This window comes from Camponotus floridanus, unplaced genomic scaffold, assembly GCF_003227725.1.
Source record: "Camponotus floridanus strain SB8 unplaced genomic scaffold, Cflo_v7.5 scaffold12, whole genome shotgun sequence".
In the NCBI taxonomy this organism is placed as follows: Eukaryota; Metazoa; Arthropoda; class Insecta; order Hymenoptera; family Formicidae; genus Camponotus; species Camponotus floridanus.
The window spans coordinates 1,016,365-1,035,441 of record NW_020229237.1 but is presented as its reverse complement, the minus strand read 5'-3'; the positions used below and the strand labels follow the sequence as shown (position 1 = coordinate 1,035,441).

At 35.4% G+C, this 19,077-nt stretch overlaps 2 protein-coding genes across 6 annotated transcripts in view; one reads left to right on the top strand and one right to left on the bottom strand.

Annotated features, from left to right (window-relative positions):
• Positions 1-2,304, bottom strand: part of LOC105258968 (protein Wnt-6) — a 42,618-nt gene extending 40,314 nt beyond the window's left edge. Inside the window, exon 1 of the mRNA XM_025415391.1 lies at positions 2,021-2,304. The gene's annotated coding sequence lies outside the window, so the exon portion shown is untranslated. The remainder of the gene's footprint in view (positions 1-2,020) is intronic.
• A 1,137-nt stretch (positions 2,305-3,441) lies between these two features.
• The window catches only part of LOC105258969 (protein Wnt-10a), a 40,137-nt gene continuing 24,501 nt past the window's right edge, over positions 3,442-19,077 (top strand). Inside the window, exons 1-2 of one of the 5 annotated variants that reach the window (XM_025415385.1) lie at positions 3,442-3,482; positions 3,935-4,125. The gene's annotated coding sequence lies outside the window, so the exon portion shown is untranslated. Of the gene's footprint in view, positions 3,509-3,577; positions 3,608-3,934; positions 4,126-19,077 lie in introns of those variants that run through there. The other 4 variants (XM_025415388.1, XM_025415386.1, XM_025415387.1 and 1 more) reach the window with 4 other exon arrangements.

Here is a 19,077-nt window from a genome sequence, read left to right as displayed (position 1 = left end):
AATTTAAAATTAGGGACAAGCAACAAATGAAAAGAAAGTTCCTTAAAAAGAAGAGAAAAATAAATTATTAAATATATTGTAAATATTTACATTTAGATTTATAAATAGCAGCAATTATGGTAAAAATGCAAACCAAATTTATCAAATAATAAGCATGCACTAATAGCATCTCAAGAAGGATTTGTCGAGTTTCAGAGATCTAATCTATTATCTCTCTTGTCAACGAACTACCGAAACATATTTTGCAATAGAAATCACACGTGTCAATTTTATATTCCATACATATTATAATTTAGACTAATAATCATCTATGAAATCTTAAAAAACAATCTTGATTCTAATCGAATCTATGAACGAACGGAGAAACGAGGTGAACGATGGTGCAAGGATAGGGAAGAGGGGGTGGAGAAGGAGGATCAGCAGACATTTTTTGCCACGAATTTCGCAAGGCCGCGTCGCAGACGGTCGAGTTGGGCCTTGTAATCGAGCAGTGGATCCAGAAGCTATAGTTGAGACCAATAGTGTGTCATCGGTCCCACGACAAAGAACCAGAGACGAAGCGAATCCGTTTGTTTTTCTGTATCGTGACGTTTCGCCGATTTATTGCGCGCCCCACTCTATCATCTACCTTTCAAAATCCTTTCGATTCTTTGCAGTCGATTCGCATTAAAAGATATACAATCTCCAGCCAACATTTTCCTCTTGTAGAAAAGACACTTCAAAACGTGAAAGGGTCTGCGAAACGCGCGATGTTGCACTCAGAATCTTAATAACAGGTTGTCGGTACAATCAGATATTAGAAATCGAGGATATATCGAGATGTTACTTGAGATCGATGCGCTTTTCTCACACAACGTGACATCGATGTCACTATCCATCTCATGCAGTAATGGTACTTTTCCTAATTATCGAGACCACTACAGTAAATCGTTGCAAAACAACTTCGTGGTAACGTCATTAATACGCAGTAGATACCAATCGGTAGACCGTTTATGCGGGTAATAAGCACGCTCTTTTACCAAGATGGAAACCGATTCGAGCGATCTCGAATAAGCTTTACAGCTCGGCGCATTTCGCGATCGAAGTGGGTAAACAGATGCCCGAGTAAACGCGCCGTAGCAATTACACAGCTTACGACCTCGAGATACGCGCTACAAAGTAGTTTCTCTGTGTTTCTCTCTACTCCCTTTGTATCTACCTTCGTATCATATGTTCCTCTTTTTCTCTGACACGAGTTTCTACAATGATAATTACGAGGCAACTCGGCTCGTAAATTTCAGATAAGCTAAACACATGGAGCAACTACGAACGTCGCGTGCCTACTTTCTATTTCCCATAAGATCTCCCGTTTATAATGCGTATACGAGCAAATATAGATACGGTCTGATCTGTGATGAAGGATCGGGGAGAACAGAGAAGTGGAGGATAAGCCGGCTGACCCGACCGAGTTAGGTGATTTCATGTACGCAGCATGTTCTCCACTTGTTTCATGGTCGACATTGCCGTTTAAATCTCTCTCATTCTATTTCTCATCTCCTCTTTACACGATATTATTGCCGTGATCGAGCTTTCGATTCTTGCATGCATTTCGACCGGTATATTAATCGTAAATAATTTATCAGTTTGTGAACTCAGAAATATAAAATTTTTTTTAGAGAGAGAATTCATTCAATTTTCGTCTTTTTGTCTTTATTAATTCTTGATAAAAACATATATCGTCTCTTTATAGAAAAGTAGAGCAATATGTATATTTATAACACTACATATAATCTTCAATAAAAAATATTGAATTATTTATATAAATATATAAAAATATTAATTATTATAAAAAGAAAATTTTTTATTTAAATATTGTAAAATTTCAAAGTAAAGCCTCTAATATATATATATATATATATATATATATATATATATATATATATATCATATACATATATCTCTAAAGAATTTTTGGTCATATGTTTCTTTTATTATATTACACGATAATATAAAATAAATAAATTATATGTATATCACTCACCTTCTATAGTTGCTCCGTCATCGCCTCATGCTTTCCCCTTGTTCCCTTCTTTGTTTCTCTTGTTCCCTTCTTTGTTTCTCCTTTATCGCACTCACATAACACGCACTTGTGACAACACGGTTAATTACTGTTACTCGCTCACTAATCACTAGAATATGATGATCGCTCAACCGCATTTCCGATATTAATCAAACGCGACACAAGCATTATTACGTACATACAATGTGCTGGCAAGTTATTAAAGCAAGTATTTCGTATCACAATGTGTGTGTATTTTATACATGCACGTTCTACGTATACAATATCTAACATATAATTATATGTTGTCTTATATCCACGAAATAAACTTGTTAATAATTGGTTAATATTAAGAGTTTAAGTTATTGAATCATCCGAATTACATTAATTTGCAATCTCGATTGAAGAAAATGAGCAAGTTATATTGAAATCGGTCATAGATGTAAAGTGCGATGAGAAATAAATCGCGATTTTACAAATTAAACAAGTAATTATCACAAATAAATTTCAAAATAAAACTTTAATTTATAATTGACCTTTTTCCGCTTTAATTCTCATATCTAAATCGCACGAAATACTTGCTATGATATCATCAAATAATCGCGATACTGTCTTTATTACTAGAATTGATTAATCGCGCGGAAATAAGTTAATCGTTGATAATCGCAAATTTCTACGATCATAGCGACTCATCGTGTTTAGCGTCACCGACTACTCTTTGCGATCGCGTTCTAAAGAATGACGCGAAAATAATACACAGACGCGGCGACTCATACCTCTGCCTACCCCCTCCAGTCTCACCGCGTGAATGACAACAAGCCGAATATAAACTCTAATACGCCGAAGGCTGAAGGCCAAAGGCGTATGTCTTTCGTTATCACTACGAAATATTTAACACAATACGAGTTATGGAATATTATATTCTCTGAATTTCTTAAAATTATTAATTAATTGTCAATATATCGCATCTGTTCATTACTTTAAATTCTCGATCCATCGTTTCGTTATTACTTCGTGATTTTGTGTATACATATGAAAACAAAATCAATCGGATTTAAACATTAATATGCCGAAGACCAAAGACATATGTCTTTTTGTTACTACTACGAAATATTTCACACAATATGAAATGTGGAATATTATATGCTTTGAATTTTTTTAAATTATGATTTAATTGTTAATATATCGCATCTATTCATTACTTTAAACTCTCGATCCATCGTTTCGTTATTATTTCGTGATTATATATATATTTAAATATTTAAATATTTCGTAGTAGTATCAAAAAACATACGTCTTCGGCCTTCGGCGTTTATACTCGATTGGCTTTGTCGTCATTCATGAGGTGAGACTGGAGGGGGTAGGCAGCGGTATGAGCCGTCGCGTCTGTGTATTATCTTCGTGTTATTCTTTGGAATGTGATCGCGAAAAGTAATCGCGTGAGGTTAAACGCTATGATTCGCTATGATCGTAAAAGTTTAACTTATTTCCGTGCGATTAATTAATTCTATTAATAAAGACACGAGTATCGTGATGACGATTATTTGATGATGTCATAACAAGCATCTTGTACGATTTAGAGATAGGAATCAAAGTGATATTAGAGCGAGATAAGAGATGATTATAAATTAAAGTTTAATTCCGATCTTTGCAAGAATAATTACTTTTTTAATTCTTACAATTAGAATCGAGTATATATCGCACCACATTTTAGACAGATTTATAAACGATTTATCAGATTGAATTAGATACATAGACAATTGAAATATAATTTGTTTATTACACATTTCTCAAATCAAGATTGCGAAATAATATATAAGTGATCGAATAATTAAAGTTACAAAAATTTAAATACATCAATGATTATTAATGTGAATTAATTGTTGACTTTTCCAGAATCATAGCGAATCATTACGTATATAATACACGTGTCGATGATTAATGTCGAATGTGCTGTGCAAAACGCTGTGATTATCGTATTCTAGTGTGCGAGTGATCGTAATTAATCGTATTGTCGCGAGTATTGTGTAAGTGAACAAAAAAACGAACGAGAAGAAGAAGGGACCCGGAAATGCTAACGACGAATGGTAAGTAACTTATAATTTATTTATTTTATTTATTACTTATGTGTGAAATGAATTGCTTTTCTTGTCTTTTTGTGATAGTGAGATATATATATATAATTTATATGATTTTATTTTTTACAATATAGAAAAAATAATTTATTTGCTATTTTAGTATTTATAATAATGAAAATTAATATGTATAATAATAATATGTACATAAGCGTGGAAAAATTTTCAAATATTGATCTTGTATCTTCTTCTCTCTCATATCCCATGCTATATATACTGCGAATACTAATCGCGTTGTAATCAAATACCTATGCATCATATCTACACATAACGATTTCATATACATAATGATTTCTCGAGCACAATACAATCAACAAAATGATACTAAAATAGCATAATTTTTACTATAAACGCAAAGAAATAAAATCAAATAAATATGATTCAATACTTTAATATTAAAGGAACAGTAATTAAGATTTAATTAATGCCACGTTTAATCATCGCATTTCATATTTACGACATAATATTCTTCCCGATAGCAATTTCTTGATAACGTAGTATCTGTTTAATATATATACATCAGGAACGATAAAAAAAATTTTAGCTTGATTAATATATTAGCAACCGATTAACACGGAATATAGAAATTTCCTCCTCGTTCGCGTGTTGCCAATCGAGGTTTCGTGGCAAATCTGTTTGTGTGTCTCGCTAGAAGCTTAAGATGTGTCTCGGACCCATCAAAAGCGGGCCTGGGTCCGAGCCGGCGTTATAATTTGAGGCGGTTTCAGGGAGGTCCTGGGCCCGAAGCCCAAGAGGGCCCAGTTCAATGAAGTCATCAGCTAGCTCGGCTGTGTGCGGCGCTCTGTTATTATGCCGCGGTACCGCGGCACCATACTCGCTCCTTCCTTCCTCCTTCGCAATAGCTATGTCGATTCTTTTGAATATTCCACGTTTATGGATTTTGCGTGTTTTAAATTTTCGAATTATGAAAATCGGATTCATATTACGACAAAAGGCTATAAAGCATCGATCAATATTATCCAACAACATATACTTTCGTTAGCAAAATGAAAACAAGAACATCATAAAAACTTTTATAGCGGTTTTATGTAAATTATAAATTATATTAAATTATATACAAGCAACTTTTCATAGCAATTTCCAATTTAACGTACGTAATACACAAGACCATGTACCTATCTAATCCTAACTATTTGCTAACAATCCGTGAGAAATGCACATGCAATTTTCGACCTCAGCGAATCAGAAACGTTACTACTCTACGAAAGAGAAGCGCGTATCTCCTCGAATGATCAGCTGTAGCGATAACTTATGTCTATATTCGACTTAACCAATAACAAACTATCCTCTCTCGGGTGGGATCGAGAGAGAAAAGCGACGCGATACGACAGGTAGTTCCTTATTAAAAATTCCTACGGCAATAGTCGCTATATTAGTCTTGATAACATAGCCGATAACAACGCACCCAACAGCGGACGAAGTATGCGGAAGCGACGATTAAGGAGACCGTAAAACGATTGGAAACCCGAGGGAAATATGGATAAACACAGGCAGGTTCTCCAACGATAGATTGGAAGCCGGCAATGAAAGAGAGATAAGCTCTCTCCCCGGGAGGGTAAATACATACACACGCACTATACGAATCCTAATCTCGCGTGGTAGTAAGGCCAACCGAGGGTTTCTTTTACAATCGTGGGGTCCAATTAGATTCAAAGTTTTTAATCCGTTTATCAACTACGCCATGATGCACGACTCGCCTCTATCGGAACGGATAAAAGGAACTCCGTGGACTAGATGGTAAAAAGATGGAACGATTAACGATGAAAATAAACTGTCATGTTTGCCTCTCAGTAACGCATTGATTATTTGTCATGTGTAACGTTACACGCTGATAAATATACTCCAATTTGAATAATCTCAAGAGATCTATAAATCAATTGAAAATAATGAAACTGGTAATCCATCGATATATAATTTTGATAAATAATTCAAAAAAACATTATTTTTATTCATAAATTGTCCGGGAATATTACAAAATATTAATATCTCACATAAAAACACGTTCTAAAGGACTACCATCTCGACATATTTTATATTTTATTTAAAATAAAATATATTTAAAGCATAAATATTAAAATCATATTTTCTTCACATAAATAGCATTACACGTATTCTTTTATTTCATTTAAAAAAATAAGAAAAAATTCAAAATTTTGATTGCAAAATGCACTTCATTTTTCGAATGATACGTATTATTTATTTTATACGCATTTAATTATTATATCAATCGATTATAGATTCATTTATTTTCAATTGGATAATTAATATATCTTCTGAGAACAAAGGTATATTTTACATAATTTTAATATTTAAATCTTCATTTGAAAATCAGAAAAAATGCATTTATAATGATGTTAAACATTTATATGTAAATAGTCTTGTATTAATATAATAAAATCGATAAAATATCGTTTCATCGTTCGACCATTGACAGTTACAAACTAATCCAGAAGTTACATCACGTAGAAAAAGAAAGGAAGATCTTGGCACAGAAGATAGAGAAGGAAAAAACGCAGTCTGAAAGGGAAGGACAAACAATTAAATGCCGGTGCGAACACCGGCAAATGCCGACGTAACGATTGCGTTTATTCCCTCGCTGGGGGCTTTGTGGCGGAGGCGTTCGGTAAACCAAGCCCCCCCCATAGGCCCCCATGGGTCCCCATTAAACCCCTCTAAACGACCTCCTTTTTTTCTCTTTCCCCGAGAGGACCGGCTAGCTGCTAGCCACCTACTCGTTCGGGGCTCGCCGCGAACGAATCCACGAGGCGAATCGCTGAATGCCGACGTAAAGCGCGCGATGGTAGCGTTGAAGCTTCCACTAATGACGCGCTACATCCCCGGACAATGCGAGTAGTTGCGTCAGCAACAACGTGTTTTTATCCCGCGGGTCTGACATAGGTCCCTCCGTGCAAGCGTCTCTTCCAGACAGATTCCCACATAATATAGGATTATTAATGATCGACAGATAATGCTAGATATTAATTGCAACCGACGAGTAAGTTAAAACATTGTATTTTTAATTAACAAATTAAAAAAAAACTACTAGCGTATCATTTCAATTCTTAACATGGAATTTTCTAAGTTTCCTGTCATGCATTTAAGCGATAAATATATAAATTATTAACATTAAAAATTATAAATAGATCCACGAAATCGTATATCGATAGATTTTAATAAAGTAAAAATATGTTAATTATTGCTTTTGATAGAGAAACAAACAGTTGCTTGGTTCGAGTGATTGTTGAAAACACACGAATATTGTTTATACTTTTGAATTCAAGAATTCCAACGAATTGTGGTTAAAAACGTAGAGTTGTTTATTTGTTTTGAAATGAAAGCGCTTTAGTTTCACGAGAGACAGTCAAAACCCAGCAAAGTTTCAAGACATGCGAGATTAAAGGTAAAAAACAACAAACAGGAAGAAGAGCGAGGAGAAGAGAGAAGAGAAAGAGAAGGAAGAGAAGAAAGATCTCTTACTCATCGCGAGGACTCCGCTGCCTCCCTCATCGGCGGGCCCCGTTGCACCGTGGGGGCCTCCGGCACGGCATTCGTGTGGATATTAGGGCGATTGTCGTGCCTGATTCGGTACGGTCTTGAAATAAGGCCCCCGCGGGCTGACAGCGGCAAGAGGCCCCTCGTACAAAGCCGGGTAACGGGGCCCACCCTTCGACTCTTCTGCACGAGTTCTTCTCCCTCCTCTTCACCCTGACACCTCCGAGCAGCCTAATCTGCCTCTCCTCGGAGCTTCTTTCTCTTCCCTTTTGTTTCGATCCGCGACACGCATACGATCGCGATATTTTCAATAGTAATGGCAAAAATAGAACGATTCTATTGCCTGAAAATTATTATAATTTGTCTCGATTTCTCGCGCCTTTAATTGAGCCTTTCAATATTTTCGGAAGTAGTCGCGATATTATATTATTTATTTATCGATAATTTGACATGAGTCATGGCATAGAAGATGCTTAATCGATGAAATCAACAAGCCATATGAAAAATCAAAACATAATCACGCGACATCTTCCGGAAGATCAGATGATCGGAACGATCTGCGAGGATCGTGAAGATTGGAGGTGGTGGTAGCTTCTTCCGCGTCTTCAGAACCTCTCTCGGAGGTCCACTCTCGTTTCATCTCTCTCCCTCACGCGGCCTCACCAGATTCTGTATCATCCTCCCGGCCGGTGTACCAGTCGGCATCGTGTGAAGTCCGGCCGAGCTATTATATCCCCCTTGACCGCCTTCGAGGTGTATATACTATCCAGGCATCTTCAGGCATACACATATACATGGCGCGAGGACGAAGAGATGCGAGAGAGGAGTTCTCTTTATATCTTTCTCGCTCTCGCTCTCCTCTTCTCTCACCCGTTAATCTCTCTCTTCGGTCTCTCCTCTTCTCTCGCTTGTACCTATTCGTAGGGGCGAAAGAGAATAAGACAGAAGAGAGAAGGAAGAGTGCGTGCTGCATCGTGGAGCCGAGAGGTGTCGGGGCCCGCATTAAGGGGGCGGTACGCCTCGAAGGGGCCCCGAATTATGACGTCACGGACCGCACACGACGCGATCAGGTGAGCCGAATACAAAATGGATTGTTAATTACGGGGCTCTCCTACCCCTCCAATCGCCACGGTGGCCATCACTTACCTCAGCCTATTTCAGCGAGGCTCTATGCGTCTTAGATGTAATATCTGTTTTCCACTAAAGACCTAAAGACGATCACTGCGATGATATTAAGAGGCGCGAACATCCATGTCGATATATTAATTACACGAATAATTAAACAGAGAACATGCGCATATTAGTATAATTCATTGCTAATGAATCATCTCTTACTTTATATCATCTTAATATTTTTCTTCTACATCATTCATCTTAATCATTTTCTCAAAATATTAATTTTAAATAGTACGAATTTTTGCAAGAGCTCAGAATTATTTTTTCCTAGACAGTTATATTACATTTATTTTTTATCTACTACAGTACTTAAAAAATTATTTTATCTGTTATCTGTAAGATTATTTTATTTATAAGAAGATTAATTTTAGCAATTTTGGTTTTTTCTGTTGACATTTGCAGTACAATTGACAATTTCCGTAGAGAACATAGTCCGAAATCTCTTTAGTATAAGTGTTTATCAAAGTGTCGTTTTCGTCGCTGGAAACGCGATTTCTCGAGTCTGTTGTATCCGTAAAAACACTCATCTCAAGCAATTCGATTTATTGCTGGGATCATAAAGATACCATGTGTTACGTCGACACCGAAGAAACACGCTCCGGGCAAAAAGAAAGAGAATGGCGGTCAAAGGAATGCTTGGTTGGGGAGGAGGCAAGATCAACGGAGAAAGGAGTCATCAAATTCATTAGATCCACTCTCTGGGCGAACATTAACGAACTCAAACGTATGCTCAGCAGGCCATGCCATTCTAGTGGACGGCAGAATCATTCGGTCGATTATGAGATAATGCTGTTCCAAAAAATAAAGAATAGGAGATAGAAAAAGAGAAAAAAAGACAGAGAGAGCAGGAAGAGCAGAAGTGGGAGAAAAAAGGGAGTTTAAAGAAAGAAAAAAAATAAAAAATAATATCTGCGTTTTTTTAATTAAAAAGAAAATTATGGAAAGGCGACTACGGATGATAAAATAAAAAAAGCAGAAGAAAAATCCACTTTCATTCAAGAAATCCTTCATTTCTAAAGATTTCAAAATCTTATAAATCGCTTTCTACAAGATGGAAAACAATATTAAATATTTCCCACGACTATTTACCTCGTAGGTGGTCGATGCATTGTGATTTTGCATTACACAGCATATCGCGCGATGAATTCACACGAAAGAAAGTGTCATCATAATACATCGCTGCGTTTGATCGTTGCATTTATGATAAAGATCTTAATTATGCTGTTTCGTCAAACGAAATTTTAAATATCATCGTTTTAATTTCCTCGGTAATATTGATTCATCATGAAAGTCGTTTTCGTAATATTTGATATTTAAATTTAATGTTAATTAATACAAATCAGAGAAGACAATTGCAGATTACAATGCAAAGTTAAAACTAGAAATTCCATCATGTAATTAGCATTCCAGTTGTAATTTGACAAAGACATATATGACAAAGATATTTTAAAGCTGTTTAATATTGCATTGCAACTTGACAGCATGACAGTCATGACAACAAAACATCTAATTGCCTTCTCTTAATTAAAATTAAAATTATAACGATATTAAATTTTTATATATATTGTACATTTTTAACTTCTATAAATACACAAATATATATATAGAAGTTTATAGAAATTTATAATTTTTCCAAGATTATAAATTTAATAATATGATGTTATATAAAAGTTGCAAATTTATTATTATAAAAATAAATAGATAAATTTGTCATTTGAATAAATCTCATCTAACTATACAAACTCATCGAAAATCTATCACGGGATAAGAAAAATCATATTTTAGAAACAGTCATATGATAAATCTGCAATAACGATGGAACATCGATTACTTCCTGACTAGGCGAAGATGTGGTAGCGTGAGAAAAGGTCAAGTATTGTGCCTGAAACGAATCGTAGATTGATCCAACCTGTGTATAATCCGCCACCGATGTATCCACGAGCCGCGCAATATGAGGCACGTAACGATCCTTAATCGATTCGCGGATCAACACGCGATAATCAACTACTCTTGGAGCTGCGAGTTTCTATCTGACATTTTACTCTTACATTTTAGCTTATACAGTGAAATCACTTTGAAACATTATGCTACCGTACGTGCTAGTCTGAAATTTCGAGTCAGCAGCATATTGGTGTATTTATCTATTATTTCGATATAACGTGCTTGAATTATGAATTGCTTCATCTAACGCTACATCTTCGCTATGATTGCGAAATTATTTATGAAGTCAGATATATGGTTATTTTTATTACAAAAATCATGTAATCGATAGTTTATATTTATTTCGAAATTCTCTTTAAAAAATTATATATATGTATTAAATGATAATTGATATAGTTAATTGATACAATTTGAAAATAAATTGTTGATTACGTAATTTTCATATTAATAAAGATAATTATATATATTTTATTAAATTATAATTTATTACATTATAGTTGATTTCGTGTGAAAAACTGTGATAAAATAATTAAATCTAAAATATGATACATATGATACATTATATAACATATAAAATATGATACATGATTTTTATTTACATTATATTTAAAAAAATTGTGACAGATTAAAACTTACGTCACATACAGTATGATAATGTTTAAGAAAAGCAGCGTATCGCGCAATTATAGAGAATATCACTATCGTATATCTTTATTGCTACCAGTTAAACTTGTTCCGTTATGGCAATTGAGTAATCGCGATGATTACACGCAATTTGGAATATTACATAATATAATCTATCGTGATCGCTAAAGTAAGCTAATCATCTTATTTAAAAGGTGCAATTATTTATTTATCATCGATATTGCTCTATCATCGTCTATTGGTTTTACAACAATCTCGCGATGTTATAGTCATGCTTGAAAAGACGATCGTCGCAATAAATATAGCCAGCAACTAATAACCGTCTGTTGATTATGTGCACAAATTCGCGTATCGGATCTGCCATTCGTATAAACGTAACGAAGGCGATTTGGGCGGTGGTGGAAATCCAGAGAGCGAACCCTGCTTCGTACAAATGAGTATTTATGAACCCGCCGCGACTCTATATTATGCCTCATTTTGCCATAGGATCGGTTAGCTCTAATCACGACATATAAATAAAACGTTAATAAACGCCGATTTCAATCTGGCTCTTTGCACGCGAACGAGAAAAAGCAGAACAGAGAAAGAGATTGTTATATAAAGTTATATACAAATATATAACTTTGATAAAAAATTGCAAAACTATAAATTATATTATACGCAATGTTATTTGTTAATATTTAGAATTTTTGCAAGTATATGTAACAACAGGTAATAAATTTTTGTTGTATTTTGTTTATCTTAGCACACACACATAAAAAATCATTTCCGGTAGACTCGATATCGAATAAATTTGGTTTATTTTTTCATGTGATAGTAAGTAAAAGACACTGACGTAATTTAAACCAGTCGAAAGACAGAGTGGTCCAAGAGAAACAAGAGAAGACAAATTAATTCACGAGTGTCTATCTTATATAGATAGAGGCATATTAATAGAAGCACGCACATGAAGATATTGATTACGTCGCGACTTACGAGCTCTTAAATAAATAATTAAAGGACGCGCAAAAGATAATCTCTGCGTCTGCGATCATCGTTTACAAGTTTTATAAACGTGAAAGCGCCACAATATAAAAGCGCTTTGTACGATCGAAATAATTTAGGAGAAAAATTAAAATATATATTAATTTTTGATAAATTTTAATATTTAAATTTTAAAATAAATAAATTAATTAAAATAAATAAATTAACATTAAAAAGAAAAAATATTTTAAAAATCTATCCAAAGCTAATTTTTAATGAAAAATTAATGTAGAAGTCTATTTCGTAATAATAGATCTGATATGACGATAATTTTAATATAATTACAGATACAATTAGAATCAATTTATTTAATTTGTCAAATCCTATATTAAATGATAAAATTTTTTCTTCAATTTCTTATATCCCATATCTTATTGCATTGCAAATTTGATTAGGAAAAACACTGAATTCGTATGAAATAAAAAACACAAAACTTACATGAGCCTTACTAACATAGAATCGATGTAAAAATCTCTGTAAAACCTCGCTTACAATCTCACGATAATCAATCTGCCGAGATCGACAGATCAAGACGAGTCCCACGATTCCCTCGGGGCATGCCCGAAGGCTCGTTCGCCGATCGAAGAATCGTAGATCGCGATCGACATCCAGCGAAGATTCACGAAGAAACGCGTTTACCTCGAGAGCGCACACGTGATTGCACGGGTGGTCTCTCCTCGATCGAGATCTGTACTTTAAATCGTTGGGAGTTTAAAATACAATCTGGTATATTTTGATTTTGTAATGGAACTTTTTTGCCGGCTATCGCTCGCCATCAATTTTTGTCACCGCGCTGATATGACAGTAACGTTATGAGAGACGAGATATTCGATTAAATTGTAAACGAAAATAGAGATTTCGTAGATTTTTACTATTTTTAAATATTATTTTTCATAATTATATTGACAAAAATTTAATATTAATGCCGATATTTATGCGCTCTAAATAAAGATACGAAATTATTATATAAGTCGTTATTTATAGCGCTGTCGAAACAGAGATCATCGCAGATCACATCGGGAGACCCACCGCGCAGCCGCGCAGGAAGTCTCGTCGATCTTTTCGTGGCACTCGATCGGGCGGGAGGGAAGGGAATCAGGGGGAAAGATCGGAGATCGACTCTCACCGATCATTGCCATCGAGAGATGCCTGAATAATAGAGCCGCATCATCGTATTTAATAATCGTACAATGGGAGACGTGACGCGATAAGATCGCGATCGTTTCGGTGGACGGGCGAGCCCTCGATAAGCTGGCCGCTCATAATAACGCAATTAACACTTCTTTATTCGATTAATTTTCGTCTCGCTCATCTCGGTGAATCGTCGCGAATCGCAGCAACAGTGCACGAAGAAAAAAATATTTTTGCGATGCAATCTTGCAATATAACATATCTTGAGAGATATAATTTTAAAAAAATACATCTTTTTTTTTTTCAAAAAAAAATTCGCTCTTTTCTATATATTAATATTTTTTTATTTCGTTGCATATAATTTTGTTTTATTATTACCAAATAGATTAATGCATTAATTACTCGATAAGTTAATTCTGTTGATAGATTTTATAATTATTTTAACTAAAATTTAAGTATTAAAATCAAAATAACGATTTTATCTTATTCAATTATTGTAATGTATTTTAATAAAATAATACACACAGTTAAAAGATGTTTCAATCATGAAAACATATTATTTATATTATTCATATTTTTAAATTGAGAAAAAAAGGACTGATGTGTCAACACATTATTTAATAATGCTCAAGAATGGAATAGTATGATTCCTATTCTTAAATAATGCTAAAATAATTTCTCACGTTGTACGAATGTTCCGAAAGATTAATGTGAAAAGAGGAGAGAAAGTGGCACGGTTACGCGACAGTGCACCGACAAACATACTAAGTTCTCGATAAAGATTGTATATGCGAAGTGTGCTCAAAATATTGTCGTCGCGAAAAATAAAGAGAAAACATGCCGATAAAAGGAGCATAGCCGATAAACGTGGTCGTATCGTAAGCTTATCAGGCCGCGAACAGCTGCAAATCCTGTCGGACCGAATGTCTCCTGTCAAATGGAACATAAAGTACTTATATTATATTAGCTAATATATTTCTCTCCGTAATTCCCGAACACCCTAAAGTGCCTGATACACTGACGAAGCTTGGCCCCGGTTGATTACGATCGTTTACGACCGCTAAATCATCCGGCGTCGCCCCCCTTTTTTCTCTTTATTTGCAAAACGTCATGATACCCCTAATCGCTGAAACCGGTAGTAAAACGCGATCGTTACTAGTCGCGACAAAGAAACCGCCACCTTTGAGAACAAACGAGCTAATAAAACCGCTTTACCAAGTCCCTTCCGTTTCGCCTGAAACCGCGCATCGTTACGCATGTTTTTCTCATCATACACTTAAAATTTCAGAAAAGTATGGAGAAGCGATTTCAGATGCGCAACGGAAGAATACGACTGATAATGCATACTATCATAACATTTAATACTTCGCAATTAACTGTCGTGCAAATTTCTCGGACAAGCAAGTAAAGAGTCAGAGTTTACACGAAGTTGCATCATTAGATGTTGCCTGGTTTTTCAGTCGATATAATTGCAATATAATTTTTTTACCATATTATTTTCATTTAAAATGCGTTAAAGGATAATATACATATTATAGATAAAAAGAGAATTCAATATCTGTAGAATTACTCATTTTTTCTACAATCGTTCTTCCACCTTTCGTTATAGAAATACACTTAGAAATCTACAGTTAAATCTGTTTTCTTTAGGGAAACATATCTTTTTAGCTAGGAGCTTATTTGACAGTAATACGGGTCCTCCCCTTTGTGTGTAAAATCATAGTCACAGCAGGAGATTGAACTTTCTGTCTCTGGTGGAAAGTGGATTTGGCGAAAGTGGATTAACGATCGATACCTATCAGGCGTCAGTTTTATTACAGGCAGTTGTCTAAATCCAACTATCGCATATCTTAGCACGTTTCAATTCTCCCTTTCATAATAGCAGAAATTTCACAACGTCCATTATCCCGCTGGCTCTTAGGCCCATCATCAGGTATCTCATGTATACAATGACATAAGCGCCAATATTTCTGTTTTTCTTTTCTATTCCCACCTCTATTTACTCGCATAGTTAGAGGCTATATTGCGTATCTAAAAGTTGACGTGACGTAGACAAACGCATCTCGCGAGCATCCTCGGCGTGGGTGTCGAGATTCTAATCGGACTTGGCCGCAAGTAGAACAACGGCGATTAGGCTTCTCCGGGGCATACTTTCTCGACCGGCTCTAATCTCTTTCTCTCGTAGGTGGCTCCGTGAGAGATAATCATCGCTAGCCATAAGAGTCGCTCAGAAAGGATACTTTATCAACTTCAACCCTTTATACGATTTAGATCGCGCGACGATCTTTCGTTCCAACATTCGCCATGTCGGACACGCGATGGAGAAAAGAAAAACAAGTTCGATGTTTACCACGAAGTTTCAGATGATTTAACATCGACAATATGAATATCATTAATGTGAAATAACGTTTTAATAATTCTATCTTGTGTTCCTATTCGAACTGTCAATTTCATAGTCTAAACTTTCTTATTTATAAATTAAACAATATATTTTCTTAAATATTTTTGGTAGATATTATATGGATAATTAAAAATCATCATAACGTATGTAATAAAAAAATTTAGAACATAAAATAGTATTAAAAATATTAATAATTATCTTTTACTGCGTTAGACATAACTATCATAGTTGCTTTATTCAAGGAAATTTCACGCACAAAAATAAAATATATGAGAAGAAATCCAGGCGATAAATCTTAGAAATCCGTCGAAAATCAGTTGGAAAAACGAATCTGACGTTTCACACGAAAATGAGTGAGACATTGCTTCGAGATTCAGGACGCAAGATTACAAGGTTTAAAACGTCGGCCAACGATTGAAAAAACGTTTTCGGAGCAGCGGAAGGAGGATAGGGATTCACAGTCGGGAAAGAAGATACACACAAGTGCTGGGTATAGTGTACAGTCGAAGCACGAATTCCCCTGGTACGCATACTAGTATAGCTATCGGCGAGTGCGAGATCCGACAGCTTCGGAGGTGGCAATGAGCCCGGGTCCCGCCTGCTGCCACACCCACACGCATATATCTTATTTTCCCTTTTTATTTATTCGGATTGCCGTTGGTCCAGGACCACTCTTCGAATCCCCATAGCTCGGTTGCCATAATAGGCGAGCATGGTGGCCTGCCGCCCGCAATGGCCCGCCGGCCTTCCTCCTCGCTCGCGGGCTACTATTCTTCATCTGCGGATGCTCGGTGTGCATCCCGTTTGCGCGCTCATCGCATCTGCAAATGATGCAAATGCTCTCAGAAATGCAACGATGCGCCCGTTTGACAGTCGTACTTAAAGTCGTGCTAGTTGACGATTGAGTCTTTAACCGTAAATGAAAAATAAAAAGACAGAATGCAAATATTACATAATTCCTAAAATAAGTTTGCTACTTTCGATTTATGGATTTGATTTTAAATAAATATGCAATATTTTTATACATATTGCTTTTGAAAAAAAATTACAAATTATTAATTTGGAAAAGATATTTTAAATATTAAGGGAAACTATTTGAATTATTTTAAAAATATTTGCAAACGTTTGTTAAGAAAAAGTGCTTTTATTAGAATATATTATTTTATAGAATAGATAATTTTATTATGTAGAAATTAATTTAACGTTTTATCTGAAATTATCAGAAAGAAAAATGTATTTCGTATTTTAGTATTCCTTGAACAAGTAAATAATATATTAAATCAAATTAATTCATTTGTCTTTCAAGCACTTTTATCATCGATACAGAAATGTACATGTAACCATCTCAGAATAATTTTTACACGAAACTACATATTTGAAGCTTCATATTTACTGCTGTTTTACTTCGAAAACAGATTCTCAGAGTTTTTCAGTTTAAAAAATCAAATTTACCTTCGTTTAAGTCCACACACTTAAATGATGAAAATAAATCTTCTTTTTCTACGCATTTTTTGTCGTGTAATTTTTTATAGCTTATTGTCGGGTAAGAGCTAATCCATTTATAGCATGACCCTACTCTTGCTGCAATAATTTACTTGAGCCGTAAACCGATCATCCGGTGATCGATATGAGGAGAAAAGAGCATGAACACGATATCGAGGTATATTGGTATACTGGCCGCACCTTCTCTTTCTCTCTCTCGTGAAAAGGAAACACGGGTACACACGCGTGCACGCACACGGCACAATGCCATGCAACAAAGAGAAACTCACAGCAGAGAATCATCCTTGAAAGATTCTTTCAACTGCTTAAGTCGTTACAGCGAAGATCGGTAGAAAGGATTTCTCGCGTATCGAAGCGTTCATTGTGCTTGTTGCGTCCCGAAGGAAAAAAAAAAGACATCGAGACCGGAGACGAGACTGCGAAGAGACTTTGTTCTTGTTTCCTTTCTCAAGTACTGTGTTTTCTCGGCTGTGATTTTTCCCGATTTTTCTATGAGCGCGCGTACACGCGTGGATGCATCCGAGGGGTGCAGGATGAACGCGAGTCCTTCCGTCCAGGAGCTAGGAGGGTGCTCCCCCTAGGACGAGCGCAAAACGTAAATGGGCGGAATCTCTATGATCCTCGAAAGCAGATTATTGGGGGCTATTTTAACGAGCAGATCGACTACGCTCGGACGCATTCCAACAAGTGCCTTTTAACGGAAAAACGACGGCGATGATATGTATGGCGTATCCGGCCTGTCGATCGTGCGATCGAGCGTTATACATTGCAATGGATACCTTTTCTCGGCGCTGTCCATACCACAAGGTATGGTGTGCAGCGAAAATTATAATGTGTACCTGAGCTACCGTGCTTCCTCCCGGCTAAAAAAGTTTTCATCTTCTTAACGAAGTCGACATTCTATCAATGAACATTTGACAAATAATATTATTATAAAAAGAAGGATTTCATGTTGTAACAATATTCAGAAAGACATACTAGACATTTCTCCAATTAAATTCCAGTAGTAAAAATAATGCTGTAGTATAATATAGTACAAGATATATCATTAATCACTAGAGATTATGCACAATGATTGTGCACAATGTTTTTCTTCCTCAGGTAAAAATTTTTTTTAATTTTTATTAATGACATCAAATGTTGTTGTTTGCTTGATGTACTTGTTTCTATATTAGAGATATAGATTCTGAATCATTTTAAAAAATAAGTCCAGATATATAAATATTGTTGTTATTATAGTGCTATATTGTGGAACGAGACTCTCGCGTGCGCACCCAGCGGCCTTACGGGAGATCTGTACTCTTTTATTCCTTTCCGGAACATTCATAATGTCGAGCGATCCTTTCAGCAGTTCGTTCCTTGCTCGCGTAGAAGCGATCTGCAAACGGGGTAACCGTAATACATTGAAGAGATGGGGGCGTGACACGACAACATCTGCGTAATTTTCTTCATTCATTCATTCTTCCGGAGTAAATATCGCATTTATTTCAGCCGCCTATTAGTTGACATAATAGTTAATTTATGGGGTTCGCGATTATACGATTCCCCATTGAGTTCTATAACAGAATTGT